Below are 16,730 nucleotides of genomic sequence, written 5' to 3' on the forward strand. Positions count from 1 at the left end.
TTGCGTTCAGCAACAAGAGGGCATAAAATTAACTCAGAATATTTTTTAAATCTTTTTTCTCGATACTGCTGCTGCAGGAGCACATTCGAGGCATGGAAGGTCGATAAAGTTTTCTCTAACAATCATTATCAGCTATCTTTTTCCCACATAATTTCATTCGTGAGGTGATCCGAAACATTGCCGAATTATATTTATTTATGAATTTAAAATCCTGTAGATGCAAGTGCGTCCATTCATATCGGGCTTGAGGAAGTATCACCGTCTTTTAATGATTATACCTTTCTTCAAGGTCTTTCCAAATATCTGCAGGATCTTTTAGTGTGAGATATTCATTTTTTAATCCTTTGTCAAGATGATGACGAAGGAAAATCATTGCCTTGGCTTTATCTTTCTGAGATACATTATTTTCAGCCTTAATGGTATCTCCAAGATTCATTGAATCAAGATGGATTTCAACATTTAGTATCCATGATAAATAATTATTTCTAAATATGCATTTAATTCAAGATGAGAAAGTTTTAACATAATGAAAATTTGTTACTTAAGTCTTTCTAAAAGTTGATCAAAGTCTCGTGCTAATAACATGTTGGAAAATAAATTAGGAAGAGATAATAAAATAAAGTATAAATAAAAAAATACTATTATCAGTATTTACCAATACTATTATGCTACTATAAAGATAATAATGTATTAATATCATATTAGTAGTATACGAAGAGAAAAAATAAAGAAGTGCTTTATATTATCATGTATATAAAAAAAAAGAAAGAGAGAGAATATTTATTTTATTATTGCTGTGTATCATGCTTCATGTATGAGCTCCTATTTATACACGTATAAGATTCTTATTTTTAATTTTCATTAAAGTTCAGTCTGACTTAAAAAAAATCAGCCGCCCATGTAATCAATGACTATTCACATCAGCTCTTATTACAACATATACTAAGTTCTCTGTTTTCGTCCCTCTTTCTCCCAATTATCAAAACTCAACCGGTAATTTATCCGCTCAAAGTGTTGTATCAGTGCTTGTTTTAAATTAAATTAAATATAGGGGAATGTTAGGGGGATAATGACTTTGTTGAACAATATGAACAACTATCAATCAAATAAAAATACACTATACTTTCAAATTAACCCTCTAAATTTTAATATTAAAATAACAATCCGTACACTAATAAAATAAACATCCGATATATGTATATATTATTTACATTATTTAATATTTTCATTGTTTACCTATACTTTTCCTTAAATCTATAATACAATTTAACAAAAATGAACTTTATATAACATTCAGATTAGCAATAACACTTGGGTTGGAGGCAAAGCTTGTGGCTTAAGGTTTGACTTCTAAGGTCCCAGGTTTGAATACGTTACTACCAGACTATCATCAGTTAATCTACTCTTACAAATAAATTTAAAACGAGAAATCTTTTTCAGTCTCATATATTAGTTGCATTTCATTCTGGATATTATTACTAATTAAGCACTTAACATTAATTTAATTTCCGAAATTGTTAACAGCAGTTGTCACGTTACTAAAATCTTCAATCTTAGTTAGCCAGGATGATTGGGCAAATAAAGTTAAGTCAAAGAAACACGATGTCTATTCAATTGGTCAATATAAGCCGCCACTACCCCAGTGAGTTTAACTTCTTGTTCAAGTTAATTTCTTGCTCCCCACACTACCGCGCGCCAAGAGTTCCGATCCACATAAAACAATATATTTTTCTCGAAAAATATATATTCGTCCAAAACCATGTTTGCACCACAAAAATTAGCAATAGCTACTCTGTGCTCCATTATTCATGATTCAAAAAATATAGTCCACAAATTAAAATGCTTTCTATTAACTTAGAATGTGATCAGCTCCGCCTTTGAGGACACTCTTCATATGAATTATTCTTTCTAAATGAAGAAGAATAATAATGCTTTGTGCAGGATCTTATAATTTATTTTTCTTCCTCACTTGAATATTGTTAATATATCTATATATCGTTGATATTGATGATCGAGTTGCTTTTGTTTGCACCTAACATTGTTGTTTCATTATTGCTTTCAAAGGGTTTGCACTTTGCACATTGCTGAAACAAAGCTACTTAGATTCTCTGAAACTTGTTCAAGATTGAAACTCTTTTAACTTCACCCATTAGTTGCATCGTCAACACTTAATTCGAACGTGTTATTTTTTCCTACCGTACGTTTTGATTCGATTATGTTATTATTTAGAATTAAACGATCCATTCTGTCATGGTAATTGCACGGGTTGTCCCCGTCTCTAACATTTTATTAATAATTTGATGCGGGTGATGAAGTCAATGATGACTGAGAAAGTTCAGATTGCCGACATCAGTTGATAATCTTGTTCAAGCTATGATTTAAATATCTAAATTGTCTGAGACTTTCACACCGATTTCTGAGCTGAAATTGATATGATTTAAATTAAATAAAATTATATTATCTTTAGGAGTTTATTTATTTTCTGTGTTTGGATAAATATTTTTTAATAAAAATATCCTTTTTTTTAATTTTAGTATATTTTTTGAAGTAAAAGTAAATTCACTAAAAAAATCAGAAATTTTTGTTTTAAAACAACTACGATTTTTTATTTATTTATTTTACTTAAAAAATATTTTATCATAGTAAATAAAAAAATTATATTATTGTATCTAAATCTAATTAATAAATAAAAAATATTAAATAAAATGAACAGTCACTCATACTTACACACAGAAACATTGATGAATTTCCAACCACCTACCTGGCCGACACAGTATTATACTACTAGAGAGGCCTCAAGGTGAGTTATGTTGTATTATTTCTATTTTCTCTTCTTTCTCCTCTTAGTTTAGTTTGTTAATTAGTTGCCATCACGTTGAAGCACCCTTTCCCCTCATTCCCGGGCTTCTGCCTGAAGCTCTCCTATGCTCTGCTCTCCGTGGCTCATGGTGTTTATCCAAATCCGATTCGAAAATTGCTGATATTCTTCTTCTCTTTTCTGCCTGAAGCTCTCCTATGCTCTGCTCTCCATGGCTCAATTAATTGGAAGCTTCCTGTGCAGGTTAGGTATTCATGCTCTTCACATCTTGTACATGTATGGAATCTATCCTCGCTGTTAGTACGGTATTGTGCTTAAACCTGATCCTATTCGCTCTTTTTGACAATTACCTTAGCTACTGGATTAAGTCATTGCTCATTTGCTTGCTACTAATTCAATTTCTATTTTTAATTTGCTTGAGAGAATGATTGGAAATTTGGAAATGGAATATTAGGTTCATTTCACTGCGTAGTACGGTTTATATACAAATAAAACATAAAAAAGGACACAGGAAAAGCTATACAAATTGCTGAAGTTGAGGGTGCTAAATAATAAAATTGAGGTGATGGCGGTGAAAGTGGAGATGAAGAGTATGAACAAGTACTTGTGGTTGATGATAGCACTCAAGCTATCCATGACTTTGAGGACAGCAAAACAGAGGAACTTAACTTTATAAGTTTATATAAAATGGTCGGTAAATATTTAGACACTAGCTAGGGTAGATATTTTTTTTTTGCTTCAATAGATATGATTTTTACTTAGCAGTGGGGGCTTATGGTGGTGTAAGTTCACTCTTTGGATTTTCCATTTTGGTATTAATTGGTAGATGGATATGTATTTGATTTCGTTTCTTCAAGGAGATATTGAACTTAACTATGTAATTACTTCAGAATTTTTAAGCATTTGCTGTACATGCTCAGTGTATACTTTGATATTTAAGAATTTGATCATATACATCAGTATGACTTTCTTTTTATTTTAAAATGTATGACTTCTTTTCTTAAACTTTAGAAATAAATAAAGATTAAGAGAACAATTTAGTATTTCCAAAATTTTTACATGTTTTATTTTTAATCCCCTGTTCAGATAATATATTTGTGCTAATCCTTAAATTAATATTATCTCTTAATTTGAGTTAGAAACGAAATATCAAAATTAAATAGGTTTAATTACTCTATTGGTCTATATAGTTTTGTAAAATTTTTAATTAGGTCTTTATATTTTTTTTAATTGAGTCTTTACACCAATTTTTTTTACTTAGATCCTTATACTTTTTTTTAATTAGATCTCTGCACCAATTCTTTTCTTAATTGAATTTTTGTACAATTAAATTAATTACTGTCAAGAGAAATCTAATTAAAAAAATTGGTATAGAGACTCAATTAAAAAAAAATAAAAATCTAATTAAAAATTTTTCAAAATTATATGAACCACCAAAATAATTAAACCAATTAAATATGTATAGAAAGTAAAATTATATTTTTTAGCAACAAAATAATTAAACCAATTAAATATGTATAGAAAGTAAAATTATATTTTTTAGGAAAGAACAAAATCAAAACTCCCAAGTCCCAACATTAATTTATAAGGGAAAGGGTCAAAGGGAAAAACGGAAAACCTAGTTAAGCACTTGAGGCAAGGAAACGACGGCGTTTAGTATTCTCTGTTCTGTGTACAATAACCCTAATTGCATCCTATAAATTCAGACTCTTGTCATCTCTTATCACCGTCCTCATGTGATAGCAGTATAGCACTCGGCACAGGTTCCTTTCAACAATTTCTTGTTGATTATCGATTCATGATTCTAGTGTTTTTTCATCTTTGAAAACATCTCTTCTCTTTCGTTTTTTTAATATAAGATGTTTGTGAGGTCACGGTGATGACTCCATGAAATTCAAGCTCAACAGACCGGAATGCAGTGCTTTCTCTCTTTCTTGAGATTGCTTTGCGTGTCGACCACCCCGCTGACCTGAGTGATCTCTTACGCTTCTTCGTCCTCTTTTCTTTACTTTTATTTTAAGCATTTTCTTTCAATTTTGTCTTTCATTTTGAAACGGGGAAAGGAGTTTTGACAATGAGGATATAAAAGCTCCCTCTTCTGAAATCTTTAGTTGAGGAACATTGCTGGCAGAATCGAACCATAAAAACCTTTGCCATCACTGAGTTATCTCCTTTCCCCTCTTCTACAAGTTTTCTGCTCTGTTGTCTCCTTCTGTTCTTTCTTTTTTCTGTTATCACTGTGTCATTTTTTTAACTACAAGGTTTTAAAGTGTTCGAAGTACATTATGGACATAAAATCGATTTCACTTTTAATTTCTCTACTAATATTGATCTAGCAAATCTATAATATGGTTTAGAGGGAGGAGACAAAAGTAGTGATATAACCGAGATTTGTACCTAAGATTGACGAGGATACGAGAATTTCATTCTAGCATCTGAATCTGAATTAGAAGCAGCGAAATGCAGTGTTTTCTCTTTCTCTTGAGATTTCTTTGCCTGTCAATCTGCAAACCTGACTGATCTCTTAAGCCTATTCTTTCAGTTTGTTTTTGTAATCTTGAAATTGGAAAAAAAGTTTGACAATGAAGACGCAAAGCTATCTCTTCTGAAATCTTTATTACGATGCTCGTTTTTTGCCACATTATTATTAAACTCTCTTTGATTGGTTTATTGGATCACCCACCCAACCAATTTATGCTATTTATTTTGATTGAATACTGCATCTGAAATTGATTGAATAATCATCCATGAGATTCGTAAAATTGGGAAATAGTGTTGAAAACGTCGCCGATTAGTTCGAAGTTTAAATCATCTTTGAACCTCAGTAGTAATACTTGCAACAGCAAACTAACCACTGAAAACGGTGGAGATTAATGTCACTTTAGCATTTCTTTTGCAAGGCTTAATGGGCTTTGTGGGCTAATAACTCAACTCATTTGTGCTAATAAATATTACTGGACCCTACATGTGCCCAAAGACAGTAAGACTGCAAGCTATCAGTCTCAAGAATAAACATGTCAAAGTCCAAAAAAAAAAGAATAAACATGTGAAACAACAGAAAATTCTTGCTAAATAAATTACTTATACAATACTAATTAATGGAAAAAAAGTGCAGAAGTGTGTTGATAGAAAATGAAGTTTTAACAGTTTTATTGTTTTCAAAATTCATTATAGACATAAAGGTGTTCTTACTTTTCACTTCTTTACCAATAGCAAAATCAATAATAATAAGATTAAGTGTTAGGAGCAGGATGTTGAATTGAAGTACAAACAACATGCAAAGGTCCTATTCAACCAAAACATTTTTAACTTTCTTAACATGAATTAACTGACCAATCCTTAATTCATCATTCAAGTCATAATCAGTAAATAGACTATGTCATATCAAAACAATAGTAAACAATATTGAATAAAATTTGATTTAAATGCTTGTTTATATTTAACAAGCATGGCCGATCAAATGATCTTGTCTTCTCGAAGTATATCATAATCCCTAAATCGAGTTTCTTAAAGACTACCAAAATCTCTCAAAGCCATAGAAGAAACTATATGCTAAGAAGAACAAACTAGTATTACTTAAAAAAAGAAACAAAAATCAAGAAATCAAGATATAAAATTTGATGGAGAAGCAAACAGCTAATAAGGGGTATTATGGTGAACCTTAAACTGGTCAAGCCGAGAGTCCCCAAGTCTACGAGAGTATACAGCTTTCTTGTACTGACCCCATGTGAAGGGCTTATACCGACTTGGGTTTTGCGGTGGTGAAACTATCTCCGGCAGCGGAGTGATCCACCAATTTAGTTGCGGTGCTCCGAAGTACATCATTGACATCCTTGCCTTCAGTGTGTTAGTCAGCACCCTGTGTCTCACACTTCTAAACCTTCCATTTGTAAAAACCTTTATTCATGTAACCATACTTGGTCATTCATAAATAAATGACATAATAACTTACACTTTATTTTCATGCATGTTACACCAATTAATATAAATAGAATTTAACTATGAAATGTCCTTATTAAGAAAAGGATTTTTTCACTGAAAAAAACAAAAATTTTGGAGGTTGAACTATTCATTTAGCAATGTAATTTGTTGTCTTTATGCGAAATTTATATTTGAAAATCGTTAGATGATTTTGATAAATTTGATTAAATTATTATTTAATAATTTTTAATTATTAACTTTATGTGAAAATAATTATAAGTAAGTCTTCGCCTATTTAAATATTGGCTTGCCATTTGCCAATAGCAACACATGCTAGCATAGTAAATTAGTGAAATCGGATTCTCTCGACTTTTATTTTAATTTTTCAATTAATTGGTGTGGTCTTTTACAATACATTTTGTAAATGAGACAAAAAAAATATGAAAAAAAAATATTAAATAATTAAAAATCACACGTAACATTGTTAAATAAAAAAATTGAGAGGATTTATTTTAAATAAGATTTGATATTCAAGTTATGGTGGGAAGAAACTAAACCTGGAGGGCATCGCCGACCATGACGAAGAAGTGAGGCGGGTCAGGAGGGACAGTGAACCAGATGCCGTGGTGGGTGGTGGCTTGGAGGCCGGCGACGTCGTTAGAGCGCATGATGGTGAGGATCTGAGAGTCAGAGTGTTCCCCAAAGCCAATAGCATTGTTGGTGTTACCTAGTTTTGAACTTGAAGTAGCACATGGGTCCATGTCCCAATCCCAAGTACTTTGTTTAATTTTGTTCATGCTGGGAGGGCAGTAATTGATCCTCAGCACTGAGTCACTTTACACGTCTTTGATTAACTTGCTACGTGCAAACTTGTCTCTGACCCCAAACCCTCTACCACAAGATCAAGAATCTCACATGCTACTCCTTTGCCCCCTTCTATGTAATCATTCACCGCAGCAATTCATCAATCAATTTTCACATTAAACCAATAATAACTTTGACTTTTTCCTAAATTGTATCACACAACCTTTAATTTAGTGCTCATCTTGCTACCTTGTATTTTATATTTTTGTTGCTTTCTTACTTTATTTATTTCAACGTGAGACACAGAATAAACCCCTTTTTTAATTTCTATATTTTCTATGCATATATAATGTGTATATTATGCTTTGGGTTGTGTCGTTTATTAATTGATTTCTTGACTTTCTTTGCCAGTCCTACATTTGCTCTATTTTTTCGAAGCAGAATAATGATATCAACATTGATACCGTACTAGCATGCAATAAAAAAATATTATATATGTAGGGTAGTTGTTAGGAGTAGCGTATAGGCAGTTAGTAGTTAGTGGCTTGGCACCAATTCTGTTATCTGAGTTCTGTTATCTGAGCTGTCAATTAGTTAGGAATATGGTGAGCTGGCATTAGTTTGTTATAGCCCTCACTATGTATAAATAGCAGATCACAGCTCAGTTTACACTTCACTTCTGTAACCCTAATTTCTAGAACTCTCTCCCTCAAATTCTGGAATTCTCTATGACTCTCACAACACTCTAACATCTTCTTCTACTTCGATTCTGCTTTTCATCTGGATCTCTGATACCTTTCATGGTATCAGAGCAATCCGGTTCTGATCCATGGCCGACACCAGTGTCACCGTCACTTTCGCAGCAGCCTCCGCAACAACAACAAACAACGCAGTTCGCACATCTATCAACACTGTAGCCTTGAAGCTAGATGAAAATAATTTTGCTCCATGGAAGCGCCAAGCCCTTGCGTTCATCAAATCCAACGGTCTCAAGGATCACCTGAACCAGAAGAAAATTCCATGCCGATACGCCTCTGAAGAAGACAAAATTGTAGATAATAAAACGCAAGAATTTCTGGAATGGGAGCAAGACGATCAATTTCTGATTTCGTGGTTCTTTGCATCGATAGATCCAGCCTTTTCAGGTCAGGTAACAAACTGTGAGTATGCGTGTGAAATCTGGAATAACCTAGAGGAGTATTTTGCAAAGAGGTTGAAGTCAAAGGTGAAACAACTAAAGGCACAAATCAAAACTATGAAACTACAAGGATCTACAACCGAATACATGTCTAGACTCAAGAAAATCACAAACGCTCTCTCTACCCTAGGATCACCACTCTCCAATGAAGAATTTGTGGATGCAGTTACTCAGGGACTCAACGAAGACTATAGCACGTTTATCATGATGATCTCAGCTAGAGCTGAAAGTGTCACTGAAAGCGAAGTTGAAGCTCAACTCCTAAGCCAAGAAGAACTAGTCGAGAGGTTCAAGAAAATAGAACTTGGCACAATCTAGGTCAACCTAACTCAAGGAGGAGAAAGTCACTCACAAGTAAGATCTCAACACTATCAGCATAAAAAGCAGTCACCAATGTCGTACAACATCCAATACAACAATTCACAATCCTACACCAATAACTACAATCAAGGTAGAGGTCAACCCTTTCAATCCAGAGGAAGATTCAGAGGTAGAGGGTCCTATAGAGGTGGCAGATCTGGTTTTCAACATAACAGAGTGGTGTGTCAGCTCTGTGGACGGCCTGGTCACACGGTTTGGGAGTGCTATCACCGTTTCAAAGAAAACTATCAAAATCCAAATGCTGCAGCCACAGTCACACATCCGGCACCTCCTTCAACTGCATTTCATCAGCCCCAGCCACTGCCGCAGGCTACGGCACTACTAGCTGCAGCACCACCTTCCACTCCATTATCAGACAATGCCTGGTACCTAGATACGAGGGCTTCTCACCACCTGACCTTTGATGGGAACAATCTGATCACAGGCTCAGAGTATGAGGGCACAAATCAAGTATTCACAGGTAATGGCTAAGGTATGAACATTTCTAGTATTGGCAAAATTGCTCTAATTTCAACCTCATGTCCTCATTCCTACTTTAAACTGCTCAATTTACTTCATGTTCCTTCAATCTCCAAAAATCTCATTAGTGTAGCCAAATTTGCCTTTGACAACCAAGTCTTCTTTGAATTCTGGCCATTTGACTGCTTTGTGAAATCCTAGGAGACCAGGGAGACGCTTCTCAAAGGCTCTCTTATGCAAGGGTTATATCAATTTGATGATATTGGAGTCATGGCCAAAGCCACTCAAAATAATCCTACACCAAAACCTAGTACCACGAACCACATCAATAAGCTTAATGCACATAAACTCAATCATTTAGCCTCTACCAACTACAACAACATACACAACTCTACCTCAGAGTCAGAATCAAGAATGAAAAAATTCATGAAAACTGATGCTGTTTCTGCTGACAAGACTCATGCTGTTTACACCACTGACGTCTGTCTAACTACTGTGAATATTATGACTGAAAAGCCTGCAAGCAATTTAGGACCAGTTGAGGGTACTTCTAGAGTAAAACCAGTGTCTGTATTTGATGTTTGGCATAGAAAGCTAGGACATCCAGCCACACAAATTGTACATAAAGTAATGAAATTGTGTGATATTGCTAGTAATGAATTCAATAAAAATGGTTCTCTTTCAATCATAAATAATCTCTGCAGTGCATGCTATCATGGAAAACACCACAATTTACCTTTTTCTGATTCAACAACAACTTACTCTCAGCCTCTAGAACTAGTATTCTCAGATATTTGGGGACCAGCCCCCATGATCAGCAGTTCAGGATACAGATATTACATTGTTTTCATCGATGCAGTAACAAAATACTCATGCATTTATCTTTTGCATAACAAGGCTCAAGCACATCAAGCCTTTTTGCAATATAGATTGCTCTTTGAAAATAAAACAGGTTGTAAAATTAAAACACTACAGACAGATAATGGAAAGGAGTACACCTCTCATGCCTTCACAAAGACACTAATACAACATGGGATTGCACATAGAATGAGTTGTCCCTGTACTCATGAGCAAAATGGGAGCGCTGAACGAAAGCATAGACATATAACAGATATGGGTCTCACTCTCCTATCCCAAGCCTCAATGCCGCTAAAATTTTGGGATGAAGCCTTTCTTACAGCCACTCACATCATAAACCGACTGCCTTCACCTGTTACTCACCAAAAATCACTGTATGAGCTTATAAACAAGCAACTACCTGACTATACAGCTCTTAAGACTTTTGGCTGCTCCTGCTATCCCCAGCTAAGACACTATCAGCCCCACAAGTTTGCCTTTAAGACCTTAAAGTGCCTATTCCTTGGCTACTCACCCTTCCACAAAGGATACAAGTGCCTAACTCAAGCTGGTAAAATCCTGATCTCCAGACATGTGATATTTGATGAGACTGAATTTTCCTTCCCTGTCCTATTTTCAAATTTTACCAATGACCAAATCTCTACCTGTGCTGTACCACATCATGCTCACACTACATCAACCCAGTTCTTCAGACCTACTCCACACCCAATAGCCCCTGCCCTTCAGTTCACAGCGCATCAGCCTCAACCCAGCTCCATTCCCCTTCCTTCACACCCACCCAGTTCCAACCCAGCAGCTAGTGCACCCTCACCAACTCCCCCTTCCAACTCTCACACCTTAGAGCACACAACCAATACTACTAATGTTGATTCTTGTTCATTATTTAATAATACAGATATTTGCTCTTCTACTGCTGTGTTTTCCTCTTATTCTGATGCAGGGTTAACTGAGACAAATGATCAGTCAGCACCCACTCGGATGTACCCCATGATCACTAGGTCACGCGCAGGTATCTTCAAGCCAAAAGTGTATCATCTTCAACTACAGAGTTCTTTACTGGACCTCACAGAGACTGAACCTGCCACGGTTGCTCAAGCACTATCCTCGCCACACTGGAAGGCTGCCATGGATGAGGAATTTGGTGCCTTGATGAAGAACAATACCTAGTGATTGGTCCCTGATACTGTTGACACAAAAACAATTGGGTGCAAATGGGTGTTTTGGGTCAAACGGCAAGCTGATGGAAAGGTGCAAAAGTACAAGGCAAGGTTGGTTGCAAAGGGTTTTTATCAAAGAGAAGGATTGGACTACGATCAGGTGTTCAGCCCAGTAGCTAAACCTGCTACAGTAAGGACAGTTCTCGCAGTTGCCATGACAAAGGGCTGGAAGGTCCGGCAGTTTGACTTTAACAATGCGTTCCTCAATGGGGACTTGCATGAGACGGTCTATATGGTGCAGCCAGAAGGCTATGAGCATAGGTCTGGTGTGGTATGTAAACTAGAGAAGGCACTCTATGGGCTGAAACAAGCCCCACGATCCTGGTACCTCAAGCTCAGCAGCACTTTATTCAGCTTTGGATTCACCAGTACAACCTCGGATCCATGTCTCTTTATGCGTTCCTGCTCGATGTCCACCACTTATCTTCTAGCCTATGTAGATGACATTCTCGTCATGGGCACCAGCGCCACTGAAATTGAAAGCTTAATTCAACAGTTGCATGCGGTATTCACCCTCAAAGATCTAGGAGAAATGAGCTTCTTTCTCGGAGTCGAAGTGGTCAGGGACTCACCGGATTCCCTTCTTCTCAAATAGTCCAAATACATCAAAGAGCTTCTAGGAAGAGCCAACATGCCAGATGCCAAACCAGTGCCGACTCCTATGCTCAGCAATCCCAAGCTCACAGCAAGCATGGGATCTCCCTTCGAAAATCCCTCATTATACAGATCTGTGGTAGGGGGCTTCAGTATGCTACCATTACCAGACCTGAGATTGCTTATTCTGTCAGCAAGGTGTCCCAATACATGCATGCTCCATCAGATCTGCACTAGAAAGCAGTTAAGCGGATTCTTCGCTACCTGGCCGGGACAATTGATCTAGGGTTACAGATCCACAAGAGCGACACCTTAAGAATCATGGCTTTCAGTGATTCTGACTGGGCCACAGACGCTGACGATCGCAAGTCCGTATCAGGATACTGTATTTTTCTTGGCACAAATTTAGTTACCTGGTCGAGTAGGAAGCAGCGAACAATCTCAAGGTCCAGCACGGAGGCTGAATTTCGGGCGTTAGCTGATGCTATGACAGACACAATTTGGTTGCAAAAGTTACTACTAGAGATGCGCTTACCACCTGGCCCAGCACCCACAATGTTATGTGACAACCAAAGCACAGTACTGATGACCCGAAATCCAGCTCACCACAGTCGATCAAAACATTTTGAGATAGATCTACACTTTGTACAGAACAGAGTAGTGCAGCAACTAGCTCATGTAGTTCACATACCTTCACAAGATCAGCTTGCAGACATACTGACTAAGCCACTGTCGCAGGCAGCTTTCCACAGTCTTAGGCCAAAGCTTCGGGTTGCCACATACACACCAAGACCTCCTGTAAGTTCAAGGGAGGATTTCAGTGAGGCTATACCAGGGAAGCAGCACCCCTCAGGTTAAGGGAGAATGTTAGGAGTAGCATATAGGCAGTTAGTAGTTAGTGGCTTGGCACCAATTCTGTTATCTGAGTTCTGTTATCTGAGTTGTCAATTAGTTAGGAATATGGTGAGCTGACATTAGTTTGTTACAGCCCTCACTATGTATAAATAGCAGATCACAGCTCAGTTTACACTTCACTTCTGTAACCCTAATTTCTAGAACTCTCTCTTAAATTCTGGAATTCTCTATGACTGTCACAACACTCTAACATCTTCTTCTACTTCGATTCTGCTTTTCATCTGGATCTCTGATACCTTTCAATGTTAGAGATATAACCATTAATGTTACCTTCTCCTATCAGCTTAAGCTTTTGGGATGAGTGGTTTCATGACATGGTATCAGAGCTCTATGTCCGAAAGGTCAAGAGTTCGATCCTTGGAGAACCCCAAAAAGGGGTAATAGAAAAAAAGGTATAGTATAATAATACTCTATTCTCAATCATTTATACATAATTTGATTAATAATTATGTGTAAAACACATCTCATCCTTGCATTGCTTATTACTACAAAGGGCATGATTTATCATTACATAAAATTTTAGACTTTCCGTATTATTACTGAAAAAAAATTTTAACCATGATATAAAAAATCATTATCAGTTTTTTCTTAAACACACTTTTGGGTTGGTCACCGTCATGACATATGGCAATATTTTGATTGCTAGCGTAAGTCACTCTTTACAACTATACATTGATAGTTAATTACTACATGCTTTGATACTCAAAAAGGGTGAATTATATATTCAAAAATTATGATAAATTTTTGTGAAATCTAAATAAAATTAAAGTAAATGAACAAATAATTTTATATTTGTATTTTGAGTCATTTTACGGTACAGATTTTGAGTTTCATACAGATGTACAAAAATTCATGTATATTTGACACGTTTACTGTCTCTTCTGTACGATGTGTCAGCCTGTCTCTGTTTAACAATAAGAAGAGCATGTTAGGAGCCTTGTTTAGCAACAAGAGCGCATTAGGAGTCTGGTTTGAGCCAAATTGCAACTAGAAAATTAGATGAGGTCTGTTCTGGTTAGGTCTATATTGGACCGAAATACACGTTGGACCAAATGGGTTGTTCGGTGATGATAGCAAATTGGTTGTTTTCTCTTGTTAGGCTCCACGAATAAGGTATTTTGCAAGAGGCGACTTGCCTACAGTTTGAACGGGCATGGGTTGGGTGTGAATTTCGGGTCGGGTCGCCATAAGTTATTTGGAGAATTTAATGGGAACGAAATTCAGTGAAGGAAGTCAAGAAGAATTGGGTGGTTAATAAAGGAAGAGGGTGATAGGTTGGTGAGAACCATAAACCGAGAAGAACATACTCCCACTAGAAATAAGCTCAGGGATTCCTGGAAGGGTGTTTTGAGGTGATCGACAGTGCATTGTTTAGTTTAGGATTGTTGTGGAATGAACAAATTGGGCAATAGCATCGACGGAGCTATAGGTAAATAAGTGTTTTTTTTCATGGGTCTAGTATGAAAACCTTTTAGGTGAATTTTAATTTGGATTTTGTGGGTGCTGCTTATTGTACTGTGATGTGGTTGTTGAATATGCAGTGCGATGTGGTTATAAGTTCATGTAAGGCACAGGGACTGTGGGTTTCGTGTTTAATGTTGCAACGAGTTTCTATTAGGTTATATATTTATTTAGAATGTTTAGAATTTGATTAACCCGCATTAATGTTAAATTTAGTTTTATTTGTAAAGTAAAGCGGTTAAGAAGTTTAGCATTTTATTCACCTGCATTAATATTATGTTTGGTTTGATTTAGAACGTAAGTTTGATAAGAAGTTTCAACTCCTTACGTGATAAATTGGTGATAATAGGATTCTTGTTCATGAACCGGTGTATATTTTGCTAGAGAAATGAAGTAGTTATCCGAGAGATTCATTCCGTTTACGTTGCCTATGGATGAGAATGATGATTTTATTTGTTTATGTTTTTGTATGATCGATTACTAATTTAACAATGTAAACGGAAATGGAATGAATCTCTCGGATAACTACTTCATTTCTCGGATGAGAATGATGACTTTCATTCCGTTTACGTTGTCTATGAATGAAAAAAAACACTTATTTACCTATAGCTCCGTCGATGCTATTGCCCGATTTGTTCATTCCACAACAATCCTAAACTAAACAATGCACTGTCGATCACCCCAAAAGTCCCACTACTGTAACGGATCTCATTGCACTTCTCTCTAATTTTCTCTGATTCACTCTGTTTCTTTGTTCGTCAACCACTGGAGTTTGATACCTCACATGGTATCAGGGCTCAATCAACGATCCATGGATTCCATTGCGCCAGTACCATAAGCTCTAACGAGCTTCCTCAATCAGAATCATAACCTATTTGCTGCCTTTACAGCAATCAAGCTCAATGAGAACAACTACAAGGTATGGAAGAAACAAGCATTAGTGTGCATCAAAGTTAATAAGCTTCAGAATCACCTTGATCAAAAGAAAATCCCTGCAAAGTTTAGCTTAGAATCAAACATAAACGAAGGTATCGAAGCTTAGGAATACACAGATTGGAAAGTACAAGATCAATACATTGTGACCTGGTTAATTGCAATAATGGAGTCAAACTTTGTCAATCAAGTGATAGAATATGACTATGCACGTCAGATCTGAACACACTAAGCGAATACTTTGAAACTAGAGTCAAATCAAGGATCAAGCAGCTCAAGACACAGCTAAAAGCATTCAAGAAGCACGGATCTATAATCGCAGAATATATGTCTAAGATCAATCAAGTCGCAGACGCACTCAATGCACTTGGAGCTCCTCTGAGCAAAGAAGAGTACATTAAAGCTGCGTTGGGATGATTCAGTGAAGAATACAACGCCTTCATCACCGTGGCAACATCAAGAATTGATTGCATGATAGAAAATGAGTTTGAATCGTAGCTACTAACTCAAGAAGAATTAATTGACAGGTTTAGAAGAGTAGATCTAAGACCAATTCAGGCAAACCTAGCTCAGAATACAGAAGCTTAAGAGAGAATACAAGGAAGAGGATTTGACAACCACAACAATTATCGAGGAGGATTCAAGGTTCAAGGGGCAGAGGATACTTCAAAGGCTTAGGAAGATCGTTGATAAACCCCATTTGTAGGGTTTATCTTGTATTGATTTTAGGGGATTTTATAACCTTTTACCCACATTTATCCATTGAAATAGCATGGTTTTGTATATTCTCCTTTAATTGTGCTTAAGAGTGAAAACATGCTTTTTAGGACTTAAAATAGCTAAATCTAATTCTCCTTGATTCCATTAGATGCCTTGATATGTTTGTTAAGTGATTTAAGGTTTAGGAGGCAAGGATTGGATCAAGGGAATGAAGAAAGAAAGCATGAAATGTTGGAGAACTCATGAAGAAATGAAAGAACCGGAAAGCTGTCAAGCCGACCTCTTCGTACTTAAACGACCATAACTTGAGCTACAGAGGTCCAAATGATGCGGTTCCAGTTGGGTTAGAAAGCTAACATCCGGGGGCTTCGAAACGATATAAGATTTGCTATAGTTGTTACACGTATGGTGGCGCGCACGCGTATAGTACGCGCACGCGCCGTTGCTGCCA

The 16,730-nt window shown here is 36.2% G+C and overlaps 1 long non-coding RNA gene, 2 other non-coding genes and 1 pseudogene across 3 annotated transcripts; 3 read left to right on the forward strand and 1 right to left on the reverse strand.

Moving 5' to 3' along the window:
- The first annotated feature begins 2,625 nt into the window (after nt 1-2,625).
- Nucleotides 2,626-3,770, forward strand: LOC107492302 (uncharacterized). The gene is made up of 2 exons (XR_008010673.1): nt 2,626-2,800; nt 3,009-3,770. It is a non-coding gene; the product is annotated as an uncharacterized LOC107492302 (long non-coding RNA).
- Nucleotides 3,771-4,687: 917 nt separating this feature from the next.
- On the forward strand, nt 4,688-4,797 carry LOC127739984 (small nucleolar RNA Z107/R87). Its single transcript, XR_008000725.1, has one exon. It is a non-coding gene; the product is annotated as a small nucleolar RNA Z107/R87 (small nucleolar RNA).
- Nucleotides 4,798-4,882: 85 nt separating this feature from the next.
- LOC127740126 (small nucleolar RNA R30/Z108) lies at nt 4,883-4,985 on the forward strand. The gene has a single exon (XR_008000807.1). It is a non-coding gene; the product is annotated as a small nucleolar RNA R30/Z108 (small nucleolar RNA).
- Nucleotides 4,986-6,452: 1,467 nt separating this feature from the next.
- On the reverse strand, nt 6,453-7,700 carry LOC107492282 (gibberellin 2-beta-dioxygenase 2-like; annotated as a pseudogene).
- Between the last annotated feature and the right edge of the window lie 9,030 nt (nt 7,701-16,730).

The sequence above is a fragment of the Arachis duranensis genome, chromosome 6, assembly GCF_000817695.3.
Source record: "Arachis duranensis cultivar V14167 chromosome 6, aradu.V14167.gnm2.J7QH, whole genome shotgun sequence".
Classification (NCBI taxonomy): Eukaryota; Viridiplantae; Streptophyta; class Magnoliopsida; order Fabales; family Fabaceae; genus Arachis; species Arachis duranensis.